Source organism: Salminus brasiliensis, chromosome 1, assembly GCF_030463535.1.
Source record: "Salminus brasiliensis chromosome 1, fSalBra1.hap2, whole genome shotgun sequence".
In the NCBI taxonomy this organism is placed as follows: Eukaryota; Metazoa; Chordata; class Actinopteri; order Characiformes; family Bryconidae; genus Salminus; species Salminus brasiliensis.
In genome coordinates, this window is record NC_132878.1 from 65,810,762 (window position 1) to 65,835,248 (window position 24,487).

The 24,487-nt window shown below is 40.3% G+C and overlaps 1 protein-coding gene across 3 annotated transcripts in view; it reads right to left on the minus strand.

The window, feature by feature from the left end:
• Positions 1 to 21,965, minus strand: part of tiam2b (TIAM Rac1 associated GEF 2b) — a 56,438-nt gene extending 34,473 nt beyond the window's left edge. For all 3 annotated transcript variants that reach the window (XM_072686808.1, XM_072686815.1, XM_072686792.1), the window contains exon 1: positions 21,863 to 21,965. The gene's annotated coding sequence lies outside the window, so the exon portion shown is untranslated. The remainder of the gene's footprint in view (positions 1 to 21,862) is intronic.
• Positions 21,966 to 24,487: the final 2,522 nt, after the last annotated feature.

A 24,487-nucleotide genomic window follows, 5' to 3' on the forward strand; every position in this document is an offset into this window, starting at 1 on the left:
GCTGCTACATTTACCTATTTTATTGAACACACGTAAAGGAAAAACATGATCCAAATGGAAAAAGATGTGATATTAGTGACTTTTGTAGCTGGAAAATGGAATAAATCAGTGCTGGTATGAAGATGATGGAGCTCTGGGAGAGATTAAAATAGAGGTGCATCTGCTGGAGCTCCGGAGAGCGGAAAAGGAAAAAGATACATTATGAAGAGAGGAAAACAGAAACACCTCTCAACTCCCACAGGACTTCACAACTGTCAAGGACAGTTCTCCTGCTCCTGGCATTAGCTTGCATTAACTGGCAATGCTAAATGTCGCCAGTGAGAGAACATGCAGACTGCTGGTTTTAAAGGCAGAAAACTAAAAGCTGAACTACTTTAAGGTTCATGTGGTGGCTAATACTTCAAAGCTGATGCACATACAGGCTGCATATGCTAAAACACAAACACAGCAGATCACATTGATAAACCACAGGCAAAGACATTTGGGGGGAATTGGGGTGAGGCAAATAAGGCAAAAATGTATTTAAAGGCATTTGTTTTATAATTTTTCATTATTTTATACAAATAGTTGTTATTTTATTAATATTGATCACCCTTAAAGCAAACTGTCCTTTGTATAACCATGCAAAGAAGTATTCAAGACAAGTAAGCAGTTTAAAGAAGATATTACTGAATTATTGACTAATGGAAAGAACAGCTGAAGCTTCAAAGTTGCTGTGATGTAGCTCTAGCAACCTAGCACTGATTTATGATGTATACTAGGGTTGGGCGATATGGTAAAAAATATCATACCATATGGTCAAAATACCAAAAGTATTTAAAGACTTTTTTCGCGATACATAATATTTGTCACGATACATGTAATCACAGACTAAATCATTAGATTCTTATAAACAACTATTCACATACTATTCAGAGTGATTTTTCAGCATCTGCTGCACTTCATCCAATTAAATCAGTCTAATTACACTGTTAGGAATGAAACCTTTAGCTGATCAGTGTTTAATAAGCACTAACAGTATCCTTCATATGCTTAGAAATACATACTGTTATCACCATAACAAAATTTATCACAATATGATAAAATATTGTCACATTGCCCAGCTCAAGTCAAGTCAAGTCAAGTGGGTTTTATTGTCATTTCAACTACATACAGAGTACACAGTGAAACGAAACAACGTTCCTCCAGGACCATGGTGCAACATAGACAGTGCATACAGAACACAAGTGCAACACAAACAAACAAGTGCGGACAGACAACACAACACAGTACAGACCAGAGAATAATAAATAATGACGGTAGTGTGCAAGTTGTGCAATGTGCAATAAATAGTGTATACCCAAAAGTATCCATACAGGTCTAACACATTGCTGATACAGCTTGCATGATCTCCCCCCAGCACTGGGCTTGAAGCACTGGAGCTGCTACACATTTACCCTACACTTGGTTTAGTGCCATCAAGTTCTCTCCACAATGCACCAATATGTAGTGTAAAGACATCCAATAAGAGTAGAGGCAGTTATGAAGGGGGGGTACTCTTGATTTCAGAAGTACTAGAGGAGAAGGTGTCTACAAACCTGAAATTCCATGAAATATTTGGGTTTATATAGATTGCAAACTAAAAAAAAAAGGAGATCCAGTGATCTCAGAATGACTGATCTTACAACTGGAAAACAAAAAGCTGACACTGTACACTCCTTCATCATATCACGACAGGAAAGTTGGCCGCATGCGTCACAGAACTATCCGGAGAGGAAGGAAAAGCTGAATGCTGGGGGGCAGCTGAGGTATAGCTGGCCCGGCCCACAGGAAGGTCTGGCCAAGGGCTGGTTTTACAGATGTAGAGCAGAGACTTCCCATGGGAACAAAGAAGCTGTGATAAGTAGGGGTGTAAAAGCACATCTAAAGGTGGTGATTCAACTGCTTCAATTCAGATGTGATTTTGAGGAATTGTAATTATGACAGGCTTGTTTTTTGGCCGGGTTTTAAAGGCTATTTTTAATTAAATTCAAGTAAATTACAAAAGTAGGTAGGTATACGTGCGGTATATTAGATCTTTTATACAGTATTTTGTTTTGGCCCTAGTACAATTATAATATATTTAAAATAAATAAAAAATAAAACTATATAAATAATTCCCGTAATAAATACATAAACAATTCCTCAACTTGCATTTGTGTCTGAAGTTTTTAAAATCTAAAATAAAAAATATGAATCGAATCCCGCTGGAATTTAAGATGTCATGAGGCACTGATTCATTTCCTAAAGAATAGAACCGTAACCAGATTGAACAGTGGTGAGGTCAGAGATGTACACCCTCGTGTTGGGAATGTGAGAAATGGCAGTGTAGACCACAGGAAGTCAGGCTGACCTGACTCTCTCCTGCTGCCTGAGGGGAGCCCTTGTACTCCTGCTGTATTCAGACGGGTGGAGCTCTGCTTACTTCAGGTGGGGAGCAGAACAGCGCTGGGTGTGACCCTGCAGCTGCTTCCGTGTGGTGCTATGGGCTTTTTCCTCTTCCTCCATAAACATGAACACTAGACCAAGCACCTTGAAAGGTCTTTTTGTTCCTCTTTGTCCACAGAACAGAGCACACTGGAGTTTAGAGGGGCATTTCCACATTAAATGAGTGTTTAATATGTTAAGCAGTACAGTGAGACACTGTCTCTCTTAGCCTCACTGTTTTGACAGAATTCCTGATTTAGTACTGCTTTTTTTGTTGCAACAACTGTAGGACTAAACTGTAAGACATAAGCTAGATAATAAATTTTTAATATCCAAGGAATATTTTAGCTCCAGTTATTATATATATATATATATATATATATATTAGCTACACTGATCAGCCATAACATTAGAAAATCTTATCTACAGTGGCTTCTGTCAAGGGGTGGATATATTAGGCAGTGAACAGTTAGGTGAAGTTTGTGTTAAAAGAAGGTAAAATGGGCAAGCGTAAGAATCTCAGCCACTTTGACAAAGAAAAAATTGTAATAGCTAGAGTCAGAGCATCTCCAAAACGGCAGATCTCCTACCAAAAGTGATCCAGGGAAGAATAACGTGTGAACCAACAACAGGGTCATGGTCATTTAAAGTTCACTGATGTGATCCATAAAGATCCAACCTCACAACTTACAGGACTTACAGGATCTACTGCTAACGTTTTTGTGCCAAAAAGCACAGGAGACCATGCCTTGGCGAGTCAGATCTGTTGTGGTGGAATAAAGGGAACCCACTTAATATTATGGAAATGATTTTAAAGGTATGGCTAATTGGTGTAATGTTCCTGTGGGAATGTCATGAGCCCAAATGGATGAATAAAAGTGAACTACAACCGCACAGATCTTTTTTGTTTCTTTCTCAGGAATCATTAGGTCTTCTTTGAAGGCCTATAAGGCCCTGAGGGTCTAGTGATTTTAAATAGTGATTTTGGGGCTTATTTCATTGTACATAAAATCATACAGCATTAGTTGTATAGTAATCACCACAGCTGTATGTGGAGCAAGGCAACTTTCTTAATGTAATTCAGCCGAAATGTCAGCTGTATTGCGTCCATCTGCTAGCTTCTACATAGGCTTTTTATGAACAAATGTATGAATGGTGTATTTTTTTATTTTGGTCATTTATTTCATCTGCATGAAAATCTTCTTTGACTAAGACTTGACTGAAAAACTCTTGACTGTATTAATCAAAATGCTTAGTTCATATGATTAGTTGCTATAATATTCCTTGTCACTGATGCACTGTGATGTAACCAAATGTCAAAGCCCGTTAATAGAGAGCGGACTGTTCCAAGGACATAAACAGACTGATAAAAAAGGTCTACTCTGATTTCTGGATGACTTTAAAGTCACTCAATTGGGTCTGGGATTCTTCTTTAACTGCATACGTTTGATCTGGGTTTGGCCACAACAGTGGGCAGATGGTGGAGGTAGTGTACTGAATAAAAAAGCATGTGACAGTGTCTATTCTTAACATTCAATAAACAAAACAAACTTCATTCATACTGGAAGAGGGCTGTTCAGGATAACTGAAAGTCTACTCTGAAGGATATTCGTGGTTCAATAGACGGCTCATTACTGATTCACATCTGGTGAGATTTAGACATTAGTTGCTTAGCTGTCACAGCTTTCTAAACTTGTCACTCATGCTGGGAGATCCAGTCCCCCCGGCGAAACACGCTCTTTTATTCTGCTCCTTTGTTCCTCAGGAAAGAGAGGGACAAGAGAGGGACGAGACAGCACAATGCAGGACAAGTGCCCGGCGCAGGCTGATTATTCAGCGTCCAGATGCCCCCGCATCACACAGGTGATCTGGTCCGGCAGCCATCCATCAATGCCAACGAGATTAAACTCCAGCAGAGATGCTACAGCAGCGCCACTGTGTTCAGCGTTGGGAGGGGCACTGTCTCTCAGCATGCGGAGAGTTCCATCAAAAGTTTGGGGGCAGTTTTTTTTTTCAGTATGTTTTTATTGTATGTGAGCATGTTGTCCTTGTTTGCAGTAACTGTTCAAGCTGAGTCAAGTTAAATTGCAACAAGATCTAATCCTAGAAAAGGCATGTTAAAGAAAAGTGATGGTAAACAGCCTGTTCGATGCAGGGATACGGGAAGTGCTGAGGGGGCTGCAGCATCCGGCAAGTTTTTTTTTTATTTACACATAGTCCTTCATGTCTTACGTTATTTTCTTCTTTTTTCTTTGTCTCTGTCTCTTTTATTAATAACTATTCATGTAAAGCTGCTTTGTGTCGACAACAGTTGTAAAAAGCGCTATACAAATAAATCTGACTTGACTTGACTTGACAGTCAGTCATTTCCAGTGTACCCAAAATTTAGCAAGCTGTTTAATAACAGCCTATAAAAGCCCATGGCCCACCAGCGGGGCGAGTGTTATTACAAACTTCTATTACCAAAGAATAGCCCCACCAGTTTGTACAGAATTCCCTGAAGTAGACCCTTGGAGTGAAGGAAAAACACAATAGCAGATTAATGACACCTTCACCTGACAGTCTGTATGTCTAAGTGCAGCTTGAAGTGCAGTTGCAGCTTGCTGATGCTTTCTACCTGTGAGAGCTGAAAGTGAGCCTGTGCTGCTTATATTACCGGCCTCCTTCCAGAATGTCCACACACACGTAAATGCATCTGCTGGCCACTAATGGGCAGGACGCTGCGGTTAGTGCTAAGCCTGAGTAAACACACCAATACCACAAACAAACTGCACACACAGACACATGCTACAACACAAACAAACCAGTTTATAGAGCTATGCTACAAGCCACGCTAAGAGCTGAATAAGGTCTGAACGTGAACTGGAGTGAACTGACTGATAAATGGTGCTGATGACGATCCCAATACCGCATCTGTATCTGCGCTGATACTGGCACTTAGACACCAAACCAGGATCGGCAATAGAGAGCACCAATACTATGAAGCTTACTGACGCCCTACTTTCATTTTTGCATACTTTGTTATGAAACCAAACATTTAAACAACTAGTAAAAGTCCGTCATAAATAGTTATTACCATTAAACAGACATTTATTGGAACTTTTTCCCCATGATCTGAAATGTGAATTAGATATAAGATATATAAAAGTACAACCTATAAATGTAAGTCAGTGTCTGTATCGCTATCGGCATATACTTGAAACCCTGGTATTGGAAAGGAAAAAGTGCTATCGGTGGATCCCCAGTGACTACAGTGAAGATGAATGAACAGGTTGTGTTGTGCATCAAAGTCGGAGGGATCTAACAACAATGCTGTACAAAAGTACTGTACTGTATCATATAGCATGAGAGAGCGTTAGACTGTGACACTACATTGCACAGCTTTTATTTATGTTTACAATTAGAATGAACTGCCTAATATACTGAAAAGGAAAACATTAACATAACAAATATTTTCAAACATAATTCAAACACAAAAAGGAATAGTCAATTTAGCCTCTCTAATTTAAATGTTCTATTAAAAAGGTGAGCTGTCTGAGTTTATTAGGTTTAGTATAGAAAGAGTAACTTTACTGTAATCCTATAAAGGCTCCCACGCAGCTGCCAGAGGGTCTGTGTCACACAACCCAGTAATCACACAGCATTGCAGAAAATGAAACTCACCTGCAATGCCTGCGATCATACCTGTCTTGATATGATATGATCTTTTAATGCTGGACATCCCTAAACTCAATAAACAGGTTTTGGCTAGCTTCACTGCAGCAAAGAAAATCATTGCAGTTTACTGTAAACCACCTCATTCTGTATTTCTGAGGTTTTGGATGCTTTGATGTGTTAAAGGCAGGAAAATGGTCAAGCATAAGAACCTGAGCCACTTTGACAAGGGGGCAATTCTTGAAGGCTAGACGACTGGGTAAGAGCATCTCTAAAACATCAGGAAGGTCTTGTGGGGTTTATTTGATATGCAGTGGTCAGTACCTACAGTACTGGTCCAAAGAAGGACACACTTTTCCAAGGAAGGCTCACTGATGCGATCCATTGAGGTCCCATCTCACAACTTACAGTACTTAAAGATCTGCTCCTTATGTCTTGGTGGAAGATATATATATATATATATATATATATATATATATATATATATATACATACACATGAACAGACATTACACAATTCATTGACAGCAGTACAATTAACACTTTAAACCCTTACTCACTTAGCTTAAATTAAATTAATAGCAAAATAGCAAGCCTGTAGGAGTTAATGCTTGATAGAATGTGTCAAAGTTCAGCTGGATGTGCTCCCTGAAAGGAATGTGAAAGCTTAAAAGTGAACTGTATGAAGAAAATAAATCCACCCAGCCAAAAGCAGCCGGGCCACATCCACCAATTGTTGCTGCTAGTGTTTTATTTTCAGACTGTGAGGTCTGGCCTACTGCAAGATAGGGCTGCATGCACACATACTGCGATTACCATATGCTTTTCTATATAGCTCAGCTCAGCTCGTCCAGAAATGCATGTAACATTATGACATTATGTACATCATGCCTAAAGGACTCCCCCCTAATTTTAGTGCAACACTTTGACTTTGACCACTGAAATTGTGGTAAGGATTAGCAACCAATTTACAACGCAGAACTGATGCAGGATCAGTAGTGCTCCATCTTGGAGCCCACAGCACTGGAAATGATGGTTATGTGAGAAATGTTTTTTCTGCCTGATCGCCGATGAAAAAAAACACACCGTCTGACTCATGGCCATGACTATGCAAGAAGAACTGGACAATTATCAGCATCCCTCCATCTTTCTCTCCACCCTTTTTATTCTGGCTCTTTCTCACACATGCACTCTTATAAATCTGCTAAGAAAAGTGGTTTCCTTTGGCCATGTATTGTTCTTTAGCCCTTTCCTGCGCTTGCCATTTAGCACTGCCAAGTGCCCATCCCACATCTACCAAGAGCCAAGCTACGTGTAGGACAGTCAATCAACCAGTTTACTAACTTTTTTAAGATAAGATAAGGCACCAATTTATTTACAGTGTACAAGAGACAATCTCCACCCCAAGCCTTGACAACATCCACAGACACACAAACAGTGGAAAATCCACCTCAACCTCCCATTTTGGCTCCCTATCTGGCACATGTTTACCACAGAAATACATAAAGGCGTGAGATTTGCAGGCACACCCAGGCTTGCCACTGCCCAGCCGCCCATCCAGTTCCAAGTTTAAGCAGCAGAAGTTGTTCTGAAAGTCAGTCATTCTCCTCCCTAAAACGTTTTCCTCCAGGCCAGAGGATCATGTAAACAGGAGGAAAGCAGCAAACTCCTCGCTTTCTTACATAACTTCAGCTCAAAACTTCAGCTCCGTGCCACAGAAACTGATCTCACCACCGGGAATTTAAGAGCCATGCCTGTTATGCAACAGTGGGAGAGGCTCACAAGCGCCGGAGCACATGGAAAACAATGATGGACAAAAGCTTCCACAGGCAGAGCTGCCTTATGCATCACTGTATGTGTGCAGGCATGGAAATCTACACCATGTGTCCAAAACTATCCAGACATTGTTTCTCATTAAGGAATTCAGCTTTATCAGCCTCAATCAACTGCACCCACTCACTGCATACATGCACATCAGCAGCTACCCATCAGCTTCAAATATGCTGGAGTGATGGAGCATCTCTGTTAAAGTGATGATGCTTTACTGAACACCTCTAGTGAGCTGAAGTGATGACTCTTTACTGAACACCTCTAGAGTGAGTTGAAGTGATGATGCTTTACTGAACACCTCTAGAGTGAGCTGAAGTGATGACTCTTTACTGAACACCTCTAGAGTGAGTTGAAGTGATGATGCTTTACTGAACACCTCTAGAGTGAGCTGAAGTGATGACGCTTTACTGAACACCTCTAGAGTGAGCTGAAGTGATGACGCTTTACTGAACACCTCTAGAGTGAGCCGAAGTGATGACGCTTTACTGAACACCTCTAGAGTGAGTTGAAGTGATGACGCTTTACTGAACACCTCTAGAGTGAGCTGAAGTGATGACGCTTTACTGAACACCTCTAGAGTGAGTTGAAGTGATGACGCTTTACTGAACACCTCTAGAGTGAGTTGAAGTGATGACGCTTTACTAAACACCTCTAGAGTGAGTTGAAGTGATGACGCTTTACTGAACACCTCTAGAGTGAGTTGAAGTGATGACGCTTTACTAAACACCTCTAGAGTGAGTTGAAGTGATGATGCTTTACTGAACACCTCTAGAGTGAGCTGAAGTGATGACGCTTTACTGAACACCTCTAGAGTGAGTTGAAGTGATGACGCTTTACTGAACACCTCTAGAGTGAGTTGAAGTGATAATACTTAACTGAACACCTCTAGAGTGAGTTGAAGTGATGACGCTTTACTGAACACCTCTAGAGTGAGTTGAAGTGATGATGCTTTACTGAACACCTCTAGAGTGAGCTGAAGTGATGACGCTTTACTGAACACCTCTAGAGTGAGCTGAAGTGATGACGCTTTACTGAACACCTCTAGTGAGCTGAAGTGATGACGCTTTACTGAACACCTCTAGAGTGAGTTGAAGTGATGACGCTTTACTGAACACCTCTAGTGAGCTGAAGTGATGACGCTTTACTGAACACCTCTAGTGAGCTGAAGTGATGACGCTTTACTGAACACCTCTAGAGTGAGCTGAAGTGATGACGCTTTACTGAACACCTCTAGAGTGAGCTGAAGTGATGACTCTTTACTGAACACCTCTAGAGTGAGTTGAAGTGATGGCGCTTTACTGAACACCTCTAGAGTGAGCTGAAGTGATGACGCTTTACTGAACACCTCTAGAGTGAGCTGAAGTGATGACGCTTTACTGAACACCTCTAGAGTGAGTTGAAGTGATGACTCTTTACTGAACACCTCTAGAGTGAGCTGAAGTGATAATACTTAACTGAACACCTCTAGAGTGAGTTGAACACCTCTAGAGTGAGCTGAAGTAATAATACTTAACTGAACACCTCTAGAGTGAGTTGAACACCTCTAGAGTGAGCTGAAGTGATTACTCTTTACTGAACACCTCTAGAGTGAGTTGAAGTGATGACGCTTTACTGAACACCTCTAGAGTGAGCTGAAGTGATTACTCTTTACTGAACACCTCTAGAGTGAGTTGAAGTGATGACGCTTTACTGAACACCTCTAGAGTGAGTTGAAGTGATGACGCTTTACTGAACACCTCTAGAGTGAGCTGAGGTGATAATACTTAACTGAACACCTCTAGAGTGAGTTGAAGTGATGGCACTTTACTGAACATCTCTAGAGTGAGTTGAAGTGATGACGCTTTACTGAACACCTCTAGAGTGAGTTGAAGTGATGATGCTTTACTGAACACCTCTAGAGTGAGTTGAAGTGATGATGCTTTACTGAACACCTCTAGAGTGAGTTGAAGTGATGACGCTTTACTGAACACCTCTAGAGTGAGTTGAAGTGATGACGCTTTACTGAACACCTCTAGAGTGAGCTGAAGTGATGATGCTTTACTGAACACCTCTAGAGTGAGCTGAAGTGATGATGCTTTACTGAACACCTCTAGAGTGAGCTGAAGTGATGACGCTTTACTGAACACCTCTAGAGTGAATTGAAGTGATGACTCTTTACTGAACACTTCTAAAGCGATGAAGTTCTACTCCACAGATTGAGTAATTGATTTTTGTGGAAAAGCCTCTGGGATTAGTTGAAATGCTGAAGCTTCTTACATGTGTTGGGGCTCCATTATTGATCCACATCTGTACAGCCATCATCAATACTGATCTCACTTATGCTCTCAGGGCAGAGCAGGAGCAAATCCCTGTAGCAACATTCACACATCTAGTGGAAAGTCTTCTCATCTCAGTTAAAGGCCATTATTCCAGCTATTCCTGCCTCCACCTCCATCTAACGCACAGACGCTCGTAAAGAAAACATCTGCATCCATCACTGCTTTTATAGCTCCTGAAACATTCAGGATCCCATCATCTCCCAGTGCCCAAACGTAAGAGGGAAATGCATTATAGGTCAGTGAAGTTCACATAAAGCCTTGGGAAAAGAAGGCCTTGTGTTCTCAGCATGTTAAAGCCTTAATCGTGAGGGATTTCAAGCCGCTTACAATTTACCCCATAAAGCCTACTCCCCTACAGACACAGGCTGAGCAATGTCTACGAGTGGTGGCATATTACTGCAGACACGCACTCATACACACACAGTTTAAACACACATCTCTTACAGGGGACATTTGAGAAATGAATGGATCCCTCACAGGAAAACACAAATGAGTAAACTGAATTGTGTATGTGAGAGTGTGCGTGTGCTTGTTCCAGGCAAAAAAGGCCAAACCTAAAGAACCAATAATAAAGTCCTTTATACACAACTGATTTCTTGAACTGACGGTACAACCATTTCTTTCACTTCCTGAGGTTAAGAATAGGTATGGGCTTTGAAAATTCTTATTGCATTCTGATACTTTTATATATTTTATACATAAGAGCACAGTATCCTGTGTATAAACTATATACACTGTATGTCCAATGTGAGACATGTGGGGGACGCATTAAGCTACTTTTTAAATTCCATGCATTGCTGACATAAATGTGCAAATGCACACACACAGCTTGTCTAGTCCCTGTAGAAAAATACTGCCAATAGATCATGGCTCTCTGGAGCAGATAAACATCAACCTATTGGCACCAAGCCTAATGCCAGACGTGGGCTAGAGGGGAATAATGCACCCCAGCATTGAGGTGTGGAGCAGAGAAACTGTGGTTCTCTGGAATGATGACGGTGTTTCACCCAGTACTTTTGGGATGAGTTGAGGAGTTGGTGATAAGGTGGGGTGGTGATCACCCAACATTCTGACATCACTAACATTCTCAAACTGAATAAAAACAAATACTCAATGACAAATCAAATGTGTGTGTGTAAGACTCTACATCAAATGCTGTGCCGACTGCGTCTTCTTTAAATGTGCAAGTAAGTGATTGCACTGATGAAAGAGTGCATCAGGCCTATATCTCTCTTCTGGGAACAACGGAGAAATAAAACACGGAAATGGAGGAGTATCTGCAATTAAACGCAGCTGTGGGACAAGGCCTCTCATTATCGGAGGGGAATGCCTGGGAAGAAACAGCAGGGTGATGTCATGAGGAGGTTATCGTGAAGAAAAAGATCATGCTATGGGCAGTGAACTGAACTGTAAAGTCACTCTGAAACAAACAGGAAAAAGTGCCTGCTTAACCAACCAAACCAAAGGGAGGGATTGGCACTGAGTCGATCTCAGTCTGTGGCCGTTCTCTGAAGACGCACTGAAGAAAGCAAGCAATTAAACTGGCGTCAACTTTTTTTTCTGTTCTGTCCAGTGCTTGAAAACAGCATGACTCACAGAAGAGGCGTATTCAGCATCAGTGGGAGGATGACACCCAGTATGAATTATGCCCGTTGCCCATTAAGAGCCCATTAATTATATCTCACGCTCTACCACATCCCAAAGGTGTTCTACTAGATTCTAGTGCCCACTGAAGAACACCGGTCGTTGTTTATGAAACCTGTTTGAGATGACTTTTGCTTTACGACATGGTGCATTATCATGCTGAAGTAGCCGTTAGAAGAAGGGAGAATTGTGGTCATGAAGGGACGTACAAGGTCATCAGTTAAACAGGCTGTGGCATTCAAGCCATGATTGATTGGTGTTAACGGACCCAAGGTGTGTCCAGAAAACATTCCCCACACCATTCCACCACCTACATCAGCCTGGACTGTTAACCCAACAAGTTCGTGTCAAAGTCTGACCCTATCATCTGTGTGCTTCAGCAGAAATCAGGATTCATCAGACCAGGCTATGTTTTTCCACTCTTTAACTGCCAGGTTTCAGCAAGCCTGTGGTTGCTACAGCCTCAGCTCTCTGTTCTTTTCTGACGGAGGTAGAACAAGGCATGCTCTTCTGCTGTTGTAATGTTCAACATGTTAAGATTCTAATCCAGTGGCTTTTATTGGTGAAGTATGGTGTTCTTGCCTGGATGGGGAATCAAACACCGGCCTGCCACAGGAAGGGGCATTAAACAGACCCAATTTGACATATTCTGTTCATTACCAAATGTTATAAAGTGGGGTAGTATTACATTCTCAATCTATCTTCCATGGTAGCCTATGAGAGGTCATTCATGTTCTGCATACACAACCCCTAAATCCCTGTATGAAGTCTAGAACAATACTTCAAGCACTAAACTAAACAAAAATGCTACCTAATTGCTGTACCCAGTAACATGAGTGCACATAGTAATGGACTAGCACTGACCTGTATGTGTATGTGTAGCAGTCTGTAGAACTGTAGAACACAATAGTGCCTGTTCTGAATCCAGCATGTGACCCCTTCAGTTCAAAGTTTAGCCAAGTAGAAATATACAGAAGTACGAGTCACCAAGTTACAGTGGTGGGCACTTATCATTTGCTTTGGGCTGAAAGTTTCCTATTTCCTGAAGATGAGACGACTATGTCCTAAGAGGCAAGTGGACCATAGGACTATAGTGTAAAGTAGGGTAAAAAAGTAGCCTAAAACCATGCCAAGCCTAGTAACTAAAATAATGCCTCAAGTAGAAATAGCTCCCCAAAACCAATTTGAGTCAGTGTGCAGAACTATTCACATACGCAGCAAAACAAAGAAGTACAGATGCCAGAACTTCTTGGTACTTCCAGCATCTCTCAGCATTAGAACTGAAGTGTTAAGATTTTTTTCTTCTTTTGTAGCCTGAAATAAAAGGCTAAAGCTCCATCCAGGAGCAACAAAACGGACAGTAAATACTCACAAATATACATGATACATAATGATAAATGTTTTTAGTAGTAGTAATCAGAACTGTTCATATAGAACTGATATTTAGCCACCTATTAATGGTGAGGCAAAAAGACCAATTCCTTCTGTACCCTGTATTATAGCAAGGCTTGAAAGTGAGACTAAGTGTAAGTGCTTCAGAGCACAGCTGGAGACAGAGAGGAAACTCATTCATTTCGTCCACAGAGGAAAATGAATTTAGAAGTCTTAGCAGTCTTAGCAGTGTTAGTCAGTTGCAGTAGCACCTTCTGAATTGATGCCTTAGCATGGGCCGAGTCCAGACCTACAACTCTGCACATTCAGCTAAATCCACATTGGCTTTTCCTCAAGTTAAAAAATGGAGAGGGGGTGTTGGGCTTGCCAAGGACAATGTAGGCTCTGTTTATTTTGGGTGAATGTCTGCTCCAAGTGAGGACCCTTCCCTTCCTCTGTGGCCTGACGTTCAGCAGCAAAAACGCACTGATGCTTAGTGGCTCTTTGCTTTCCCAACCTGTGGGTTTTCAGCTGAGCAGCTGGGGGCATGTGCCATGTTTTTCATAAACACACATACACACAGGTGTACACATAGCATAGAGAACAGCTGTACAACAACTTGGCTGAGTTAATACTGTTTCAATCTACAGATTTAGACACTTATTAGACAGCGATAGCAGCAATAATAACAGAATATTTAGACCAATGCTAAGTAACCTTATTGAAATATTACATTGACCAGAGGCAGGTAATTCTCAACCTAATTGTCAATAGGTTAAGGCAGGTTTGGTGCCTAAAGTTCTTTTACTTAGTTTTACATAATGTAGATAACAGGTTTGGAAATGTGGGTTTCACATGGGTATTGCCCATTACATAAAGCCATAAAAACCCTGCCTTTTAAGAAATACAAAAGGCTAGCCAATCATTGCTAACTACATCAATCCCTGGTTGGAACTGTCTGCAAATGAAAATAAATTGCTATAGTTAATTCTGAATGAAGTGAGAGAGAACCCAAGGGTATCTGCAAAAACCTTTGTTCATATGTCCACTATTAGCAAACCAAACAAGACTAAACAAGGAATCTGCTGCTGTCCAAAAACGGTGGCCTGTCTCAAATTTGTCCAATACCACCTGGATGCTCCAAATAATCTATGGATAGATAGCACAAATGCACAAATGCGCTATGTTTGGAGGAAAAAGAACACACCAACACCTCATCCTAACTGATCCCAACTGTCAAGCATGGTGTAGTGAGCATTGGTTTGGGGCTGCTTTGCTGCCCTAAGGCCTGGACTCCTTTCAATCACTGAAGCAACAATAAATTCAAAGTTGTTTCAACTTCAGTAGTTCAAGAAATAAAATCAAATACTGGTTTGAAATACTGATCACTTTTTTCCCCTAGATTACGTGATTAGTAAGTGTACATGTAGCAGCATACAAGTGAAAAAGAGTATTTTGCACTGTTAATTATGAATGAATTCATCCTTCTATCCAGCTCACATTAGTAATCTCTTTGGTGGTTCTCCCTGCATGTCTATTGTGTTGCATATGAGAAAATCAACAGTCCCTCCCATACTAAATGTTGAGTAGTGAATACTGAATATCTATTCAAAATCCCCTACAGAGATGTGTGAGTGCATCACTAAATGTACAGGTTCTTTACCACACTCACACTCTTCTCTTCTACAAACACGGTTCTTTATGGAACCAAAAGTGCTTATAACATAATATGACTATAAACGACTTACAAATGACACATAGATAGAACAACAACAATCACTGCAAAAATGGTTCTAATGTTCTACATTCTGCTGCCTCAGGTACCAAGGCTTTGCTTTGGTGGTGCAGGTCGCTGGCATGCAGTGCGGCGAATTGAGTCGAGTTTGGCTAAAATAAACTGTGAAGATGTTATCGCAGCCCCCTCCACATCTCCAGAGCTGTAGAGTCTACACTGCCTTTGTGGAATTACACGGTTCCGCTGGGCCCAAACAAGCAGGCTAATGTTGCGCGTGAGCCAGGCTTAGAGAAAATAACCAAACGCAAGGAGCACTAAAGCCATATCACATTCCTCCATCTGAAAAAAGGCGTCCCTTTGCACGAGAAAATGGAGGTTAATTAGGTAGAAAATCCACCGCAAATTCCGCACGGCAGCAGTTCAGACAGCTGGAAACAGAAGGCCCTTCTTCTACATTTGCCCACAAAAGACATGAAGGCACTTTCAGAACTCGATTAGGGATGTAGTCAAGCCAACAGTGACCAGCAATGGAAAAAATTAACGCAGTAGACCAGTGATGCTTCTTTACTTCTCTCGTACTCTCCCTGGTTTCATGCACGATGAGCCTCACTCTGCCCACAGGAGATGGCCAACAGAAAAAAAGAAACTTGCAGACGCAGATTAACACCAACAGGGCATCGTTAATATGACTCAGTGTAACGTCAAGGCCACTGGTGCCTGTCCCAGTACTTCATGTTTTCCATTTCTTAGGCCTGAGAATGAACACGGCTTAAAGGGGTATTCCACCAAAAATTATTAATATAATTAAATGTTTGAGAGTGGTTTGGTGTGAAACTATCTGAGCAAATTACAGAATTGTTCACACGGTTGATAAATGGAACCAAATGTCCCATTCAGTCCCATTGCTTTTTTATCTGCATGTCATCATATTATGATAATTAGTGTGTAAATAAAATGTATTAAAAAATCTTTAAATATTCTGAAAATAATATGTTTTCTGTATCTTCTACAGTAGTTTTTGCTCATTTTAAATCCAATTTATGGCAAAAAGGTACATTCAGGATGGGCAAAGACAAAATAGTCCATAAAGAATTTTGCTGTCATCAACATTACATATAAAACCCAGAAGACATGTGTACATTCACTGGTGGTTGTGCCTAGCTAATAAATTAGCTATATTACTGTTATATTACTGTTAGCTATATTACTATTATATCATTCACCAGCTGTTGACTACCAAGCTTATGATTTGAGTTAAAATGATGCAACACAAGAGCAATTATGCTCTAATGCAGTAATGACTGGTCCACGCTACAGTTTAGAAGCTGAGATTGATATTAAATTCATATGAACTAATATGCATCACCCTGGCTAATAAAAAACAGAACAATGGGCTGTAATAGATTTACACCAATGGGCTACACCCATTTCCATGGCAACGCTCCATCTTCATAGTGCACCCACACTTCTAAAACAAAAACTACACCCTTGCTGTTTAATGTCATACTGCTCAGCCCTCTTTGCATCACATTTTCTAGCTGTGACAGCAGGTCCGTTGCTAATTCAGTTCAGAGGAGGAACCACCAAGACTTACTTAGATGAATGCTGGTCAACGCGATTGCAGTGCAGGTCACTTAGCCTTATCATATCTCGTTCTAAATCTTTACCTCGAGTTACCTCTGCGTACCAGAAGTTAATATGACCAACAACACATAAGCATACACTGATGCTGTTGTTACAATAGTTCATACCTCTGAAATGATATTAGTAATATACTAATTTCTGCCGCTGTTTTTTTTTGGTTTACCAGAGACCTAAAACAAAACAAAAATTAAAATGAAGACAAAAACAGGCATACAAAACATTTTTGTATTTTATGGATCCATCACCTTAAGTAAGCATTGCCCAGTACGAATCACTCTTAGTGGACAAATAAATTAAATTCAGTTAAATATATTTTGATTAAAGATTTTAGAAACTTAACATGTAAATATAGATCTGAATGGGAATTAACTGGTTACATTAAATGACAAATGTCTGGTTGCATGATATTATTAGGAAATCCACACTTCAGTAGCTAGCATTCTTACTTCCTCAGTAGAAACCTGCTGCAAACTCATTTGGAGTTAAACTATTAGTTAATGTGTCTATTTTAAGAAACACTGTCACTATTTAAGTGCATTGCAAAGTTGGACAAGATTTACATTAACACTTCAAAATCCAAAATCCTTTTTAACCTAATATACCTAATAGGAAACTGTAGCACAGCTTTTCTTGTCAGAAAACCCAGATTAATTTAATCTATCAATTTAATAATTTCAAACTACATTATGTTTGTGAAACAAAAATATAACTTGTGTGAATTTGTTTTTAATTTTGTGAAAGGTCACACTTTACAGGCTGCTTTTGTCGGTGTGTAATCAAGCTACACATATCTTCTACAATAAAGATGCAGCTAGAGGCAAGTCTGATACACAATATCCAGAGAGGGGCTTCTTCTGAGGGGTTTCTTCAGCCAAAATCCACCAGAATCTCATTAGCGGATATTCTGTGAAGCCTGGACACCATTTCGAGAGCCAGCTTTGAGAAAACGTACAAGCTGGATAGGTCAATTAATTATAATCACCTAATTCTGATGCCTTCTCATGGTCTCAAATGTGTCATATTTATAATTAGTCATAAAAGAGTAAACCCATTGAAACTACGCTTAGTTGTTTTAAACAAAGCCAGTTTTAAACAAAGCTTAACTAGGTGTAGGCCCTAATCAGTCAAACAATAACTGGGCTGTCTATTGGCCATATGGTCGCTTTGTGACCTTTGGAACGCAAGGGTGGTCACTTCATCTATAGTCCCTTGAGAAGGGTAGGCTATGGGGTGTGGTCTCAAGAGGCTGCTTAAAAGGATACGTGATAATGCCACTTGGTTTCCATGGGTCTTGAAATAAACGCTACAGACAGATGATGCGAATAATACATATAAAATATTAGTTTAAAAATAAAAATGTATCAATGAGTATCAATGGCAAGGTAAGAAAACTTTCTGACTAGGTAAGACAACCAAGGCGAACGAACAGACGGTCACATAAGGTTGTACCAAACAAAGAGACTGTGGTATAAGCACACTGAGACTAACCATGAAATACGTAGGGGTTATACCAGCTGACCAGCTGACCAGATACAGGTAAGACACGTGAAACAGGCTGGACTAGGGTGGAGATGGAACGAGGTGACAGTATGAAGCCAGATGTGTCTGTCCTGGACAGCACTGCGTTCAAACTAAATCCTAACGTTTTTAACCTGTAGGTCTATTCGCTGAGGGCTGAGGGTACAGCAGCACATTTTCAGGTCCTGCTGGTTGGTTTCACTTTCCAAAACAGGCCTCTTTGAACAATGTCAGGTTGAAGAAGCAGACATAACAAACACGCTTACGTTTTGACTTGATTAGAATTAGCATATGAACTGACTAGACCGAAACCGCACCATGGAATAACAGAGACAGTGCCTGCTCCCGCACAGACAGGATGGGTTCCCATATGAAAGCTGAGACTTTCCGGGAGAGCTCGTCAGCATAAAGAAAACACAGACTCTAATGGCTCTGGACACAACTCAGATTCAGAGACGCTGGACTGAACACAGCATTCCACAGCCACGCTTTAGCTCCATGTGCTTGCAGTCTAACAATACTCACCAGGTGGACTAACACCAGCGGCTGGACCTGGCATTGCCAAACCGCTGGGCCAGATAAGCGCATGGAAATACCATAGGCATGCACTCCCTTCAAACCAAACAGCAAGGCTGATTTGTTGCAATCAAGAGATTGTGCAAAGTGCTGAGTGCACGTCCTGTGCCAGGTGGCTTCTGTTAAAGCAATAGTTCAACAACAAAATATATATATCGTTTTTTTCCCTATATACTCCAAAAGTCAGCAAAGAAGCTAATGTAGCTAAAAAATAATGGAAACTTGATGTTTTAAAATTTGTGAATAAATTAAACCATTAAGCTAAAAGCTACATCACATAAAGTTATTACAATTGGTAATATCCTCCAATCAAACAATTTTGGGGGTTTTGTAACACTCTTCTCTGATCTTCTCTGCTGAATCAGGGATTTCCTTTTTCTTTATATTACTGTCTTTATATTACTTTATATCAGGGGCAGCCACAGTTCAACTGTGATCCGAGGCTATTGACTTTGTTAGAGATTTGTCTAATCAGACATGAAGCTGTGTGTGGTGTAAAATTGGATCTCATGTAGTGTATTCTTATTTATTTATATACATTTATATTTTTCTCTCTCAGCCTCATTGTGGTGCGTCAATGTGTTTGTTTATTCTATGTCTTATTTTTGAAAAACAAAAATATTACATTCACCAAAAAAAACTACTAGACTAGTTTTGAGATAAGATTTTGGCCATAAAATGGATTTGTGGTTATTTGGTATGGTGAATTTGATATTTGGTATTTGGTAAAACGCAGAAGACACATGTAGATCCATTGGTGGTATATAAATTGGATGTATTTGAGTTGTAGTCATGGCAAAGCCTGGTAGAAATGTATTGTTTCTTTAGAGTGAGCCATTTCACACCAATGCCCCACTCTGGGTGACTCCTTCTGCTTTAACAGCATCAATTAGCACTGTGCAACGTCAGACGGCAAACATGTCTTGGCTGTCCATTAAAGGAAAAGGGGAAAACTGTGTACATTTGATATTCCTTTAGACAAGTTTTAAACTTGCTTCTGTGTGTTTTTATGACCATTTCCATGGAGGTCTTCATTTCCATATCCGTTCAGCATCCTGAGGACACACAAGAAGTTCATTCCGTTTTTAACCGCTGGACTGGTCCGGACTGGTCAAATATAGCATTTCAAGTGTACGCTGTTGTAGGCAAAACTCCAAGCAGAAGTAGAAAATACAGCAGGGACTGCATTCCTCCATGATGTGGCCATCCTGATCAAAAGGGCCAGGCATATGTAGAGGCAGGGACTGGTGAAGGCAGAGTGAGAGACTGGTGATTATGGGCTAGTGTTTCCACAACAGAGCTTTCTTTGTGCCATATGCAGTAGCACTGGGTGAAGTTGCTGCTTTGGAACTGATCTAAGATCAGCTTTACCTTCTGGGCCACTCTCCAGCGCCACACTCCACGACTCCAGCCAACCTTTTGTGTACTCTTTAGCAACCTGCTGTGTCACATACTCCTCCAGAGCACAACAAAAGACTCACACACACACATGCGCATGGCCAGGGGGAAGGGGAATAGAAGCCACTTTGAGACACAATGAAGATGCATGAGGGCACTTTATGGGCAACAGGCTGTGTTTTTTGCGCTGTGTAAAACACGTATTTGGAAGCATTAAAATCCTGGTGTTCATTGACTTCAGCAGGCAAGGAAACAGTCGAGGATGGTTGAGAAGGTGTGTGTTATTTTAATAGCTGAAATTTCTACATGTTTAGGGCAACACGTTTACATTTCTAATGCTTTTTTCTTTATTTGTTTATTTGTATATATTGAGCTGATTATAATTTAGGTGTTAGATGATTAATTAGATGTCATATATAGTCAACTTTTCGCCAATTCGCCCTTATATATGATGTGAATCTGACATTTGTGTTTTACATTGTGTCATAATTCCATGATGATTGGACCAATAGAAATGACAGAATTACTTTATAATTAATAAATGTAATAAAAAAAACTCCCCTGCTGCTGTAAGGTTGCCATGTTGAAGATATAAGGTTTTTGCATGAGAGTGGTGCTATATAAATACTGCAAACACAATGATCAATGAGATTAATAAAATACACAGACAGACAGACAGATAGAGAGTGCTGTAGATAGATAGATAGAATGATAGATAGATATATAGATAGATAGATAGATAGTAGATAGATAGATAGATAGTAGATAGATAGATATATAGATAGATAGATAGATAGATAGACAGATAGATAGATAGATAGTAGATAGTAGATAGATAGATATATAGATAGATAGATAGTAGATAGATAGATATATAGATAGATAGACAGATCGATAGATAGATAGATAGATAGATAGACAGATAGATAGATAGATAGATAGATAGAGAGCACTGTAGATAGATAGATAGTAGATAGATAGATAGATATATAGATAGATAGACAGATCGATAGATAGATCGATAGATAGATAGATAGATAGATAGATAGATGGATAGATAGATAGATAGATATATAGATAGATAGACAGATAGATAGATAGGTTTGTTTGTGTGTGAGAGATAAAGAGAGACAGGGAGAGTATACAGGGGTCTGTATTGGTAAAATGATTATGCAGAGAGTAGCAGGTGTTTCTTGAGCCAAAAGAATGAATGGGGGGAGGTCAGGCTCTGTGGGTCTTCACTGCTTTGTAACTGGTCCACAGTCCACAGGGGACTGGGGTAGCCCCATACTAATGAGCTGCTAAGAGAAGCAGGCTGCACTTTATCCTATTTTAAGGAAGTGCACTTACCTGTCATATTACCCAAAAGCACATGGAAAGCCTGTGCGTCTTACTAACCTTCAGATGGGAGTATGCTCGTTTCTGCTTGCCCACTGATCCCACAGGAGATGCAGCGCTGCCCTGTCAGACTGAAGTGCTCTACACACCAGGGGAAATGCCCAGCGAGATCACAGAGCATTCACTACTAACTCAATAACCTGAAGAGTCTTACTCTGAGGCCAGCACTCAGAGTGACCGCCACGCAAAACTCTCACAGACTCACAGCTGCACTCACACCAAGAAAAACAGAAACTGGGAGGCAGCTACACTTACAACTCTACATTCCCAGCAACCCAAACACAACACGACAGAGAAGAGAGTAGTGGAGAAAAGGCCGGGTTTCTGCTTACCAGCTGCTGGAAGCTGAATACAGGCAGGATGGCAGAAGTGTCTCTCCGTTATTAGTCCATACACGCTCAACCGAGTCAGTGCCTCTGCTGCCCGTCTCCTCCGCTGACACTGACTCCCTGCCCGCCACGCAGGATTCAATCCCGGGGTGAGGCCACACCCCCTCGTACACATACACACACACAGACATCTGAACCATGGCAGTATTGATTCAGTTACTGAACCGACTCTCCTGCATTGGGTGTTCAGCTGAACGGTTCTTCGTACTTCAGGCACAGGGATGCCTAAAACCTTGGTCACTGGTTTAGTGTTTTTTGCTCATTTTGACTGTAAAATCAACATCATTTATCATTTTATTGTTTTTAACCTTTTAAGTCCCTCACAAAAACCTGTGTGCATGTTTCAGATAAAGAACAGCAACAGCCATCACATTTAGCGATAGCATCACTACTTGCCTGTGAGCTCGCTACTACAGAGCTTTATGTAAAAAAAAAAGGGGGGGGATGATTTATTAAAAAAATAAAATGCTCTGGCTGTTTGTAAATTGGTAAAATTGAGATATACTTCTAAGATGTGGATTTAAAGGGAGTAAATTGTCTAACTATTCAATGTGGGGGTTTTATATTGTTAATATCTTTTCTTTGTAATGTTTAATTGACAAAAGTAAAGGATTATAAATCTACAGCCATTTTGTAATCTTTTTTTAAATTATTTTTTTAATGGGTAAAAAAGTAGCAACACTGTTAAAATTGCAGTTCAAGATGACTGTTTTTAGCAGATGTGTTAAACTGTGGCTAAAGGAAAAGCGGTGTAAATGACTTATCACACTAATCACAGTACATCTAGCTCTAATGCATAACTGTATGTTGCAGTTCCATTGCTGGTGTATTGTCCTCATCAAATAAGTATAATAAAGAAAAAAATAATAATAATAAAAATTCAAATGTAGCCAAACGCAGCGATCATGGAAGTGAGGCAAGAAAGGTTAAAAGCTAACGCTAGTCTACCAGGATGAAGCGCTGCTTGGTGAAGGTCCGACCATAGGAAAAGTATGGAGAGCCATGTTTCAAGGGGAAGCCATTAAAGCAACTCAGTGCTAGCCGGGCACTCGACTACATGCTACCACAATCTCTCCAGCTAGCTAACTGCATGCCGTACCGACTGGACACCAGGAGGACCCAGGGAGGACAGCAACCCCACCTGAAAAGACTCTGGAATTAGAAAATGTTTATGTTACAGTGTAGGCTAGATCTTTCTTTAGGTCAATTAATTTATAAATAATTTATAAAATAAAAGCTTTAGTTATTTTTATTATCATTTATTTAATTCCTAATTTATTGTGTCTAATATACAAAGTGTTGCAAGCACTGGGGAGCTGAGGGCTAAGACATTTTTCCTCAGAGACACATTAAGCAGCACTGCGTCTTTTTCAAACTGCAGTTGAAGCTGGGAGGAGAATCATACCTGTCAGTTCTGTTACAGTTCTGTTACAGTTCTGTCATGTCAGCTAGCAGATGCCAACACTGGTTAGCCTCAGGTTGAGTGATGGGGAAGAGGGAGGGCTGTCACGCTGTAGTGTCTGTAAAGAGCGATTCACTGTTGTCTGCCTAAAGATAAGACCTACAACTAAAGTGAACAAAGGCAATATCAAGTAAGATCCAGTTCACTGGATCAATTACATAAAATAACTCCACTACCCTGTGATGTCAGCTTGCCCGCCTGTACATTGTTTCCTTATGAATAGTAGATGGCCTGCTAATTGCACCTTTAGTCAGCAGTCAGAAATGCCTAAATATTGCTCCTCCCACTAGCAATGCTGGTCACCGTAAAAGATTTGGCAGTTAATGTTCTCCTAAAGGCACGTTCAGCCGTGCAATGCTGGTGCATTAGCAGTTTTAAAACAACTCAGAGGAAGCACAGGCTATTCTTTATCCTACCAGTTACTGGTAGTGCCGTGTGATAGGTGGAGTCTTGGATAGTGGATGGATATTGGAAATGACTATTGGGGAAATTGGGGAGAATTAAAATAAGTACGCTTCTACACATGAAACCTGCAGCATTACAGACCTTTCTTCATTAAAAACTATATCTAAATCTCAACCCTATTTAAGGCAGGAACATTCTGTGCTTCCCCGTGAACACAATTTAGCTCTTTATCTTCTATAACCACATGAGCCTGATCTCAATTTACTCTAAGACTACTCGTCTTGTTTCTCCAAATCTCTTTCTAACAGCATTGCACTGTCTGGCTGTCTCTAATAAAAGCTGGAAATGCTGAAGCCTTTTAGTCAATCCATGTGTTCACACATTCTGTGTGTAGGAATGAAATCAGGGGACTTAATATTACAGTAAAAGAATTGAAGGAAAGCTCAGTTAAAGATCCAGCATTCAAATGTCATGAATTTGAAAAGCACAGATTTTACGGTTGCTATTATTTTGGCTACTAGTGAGGTCTATCTATCTTACCATGCGACTTGACGAATGCAATTATATTAATATACATTTAAAAGAAAAATTGTAATCATCCTACTTTTATAGCAATGTGAAAGACATCAGTAAATGGTCTATGAAGTAACAATATGTAAATTAAAAGGGGTTCTTTAAGGGGTTCTTTAGTAAGTTTAACT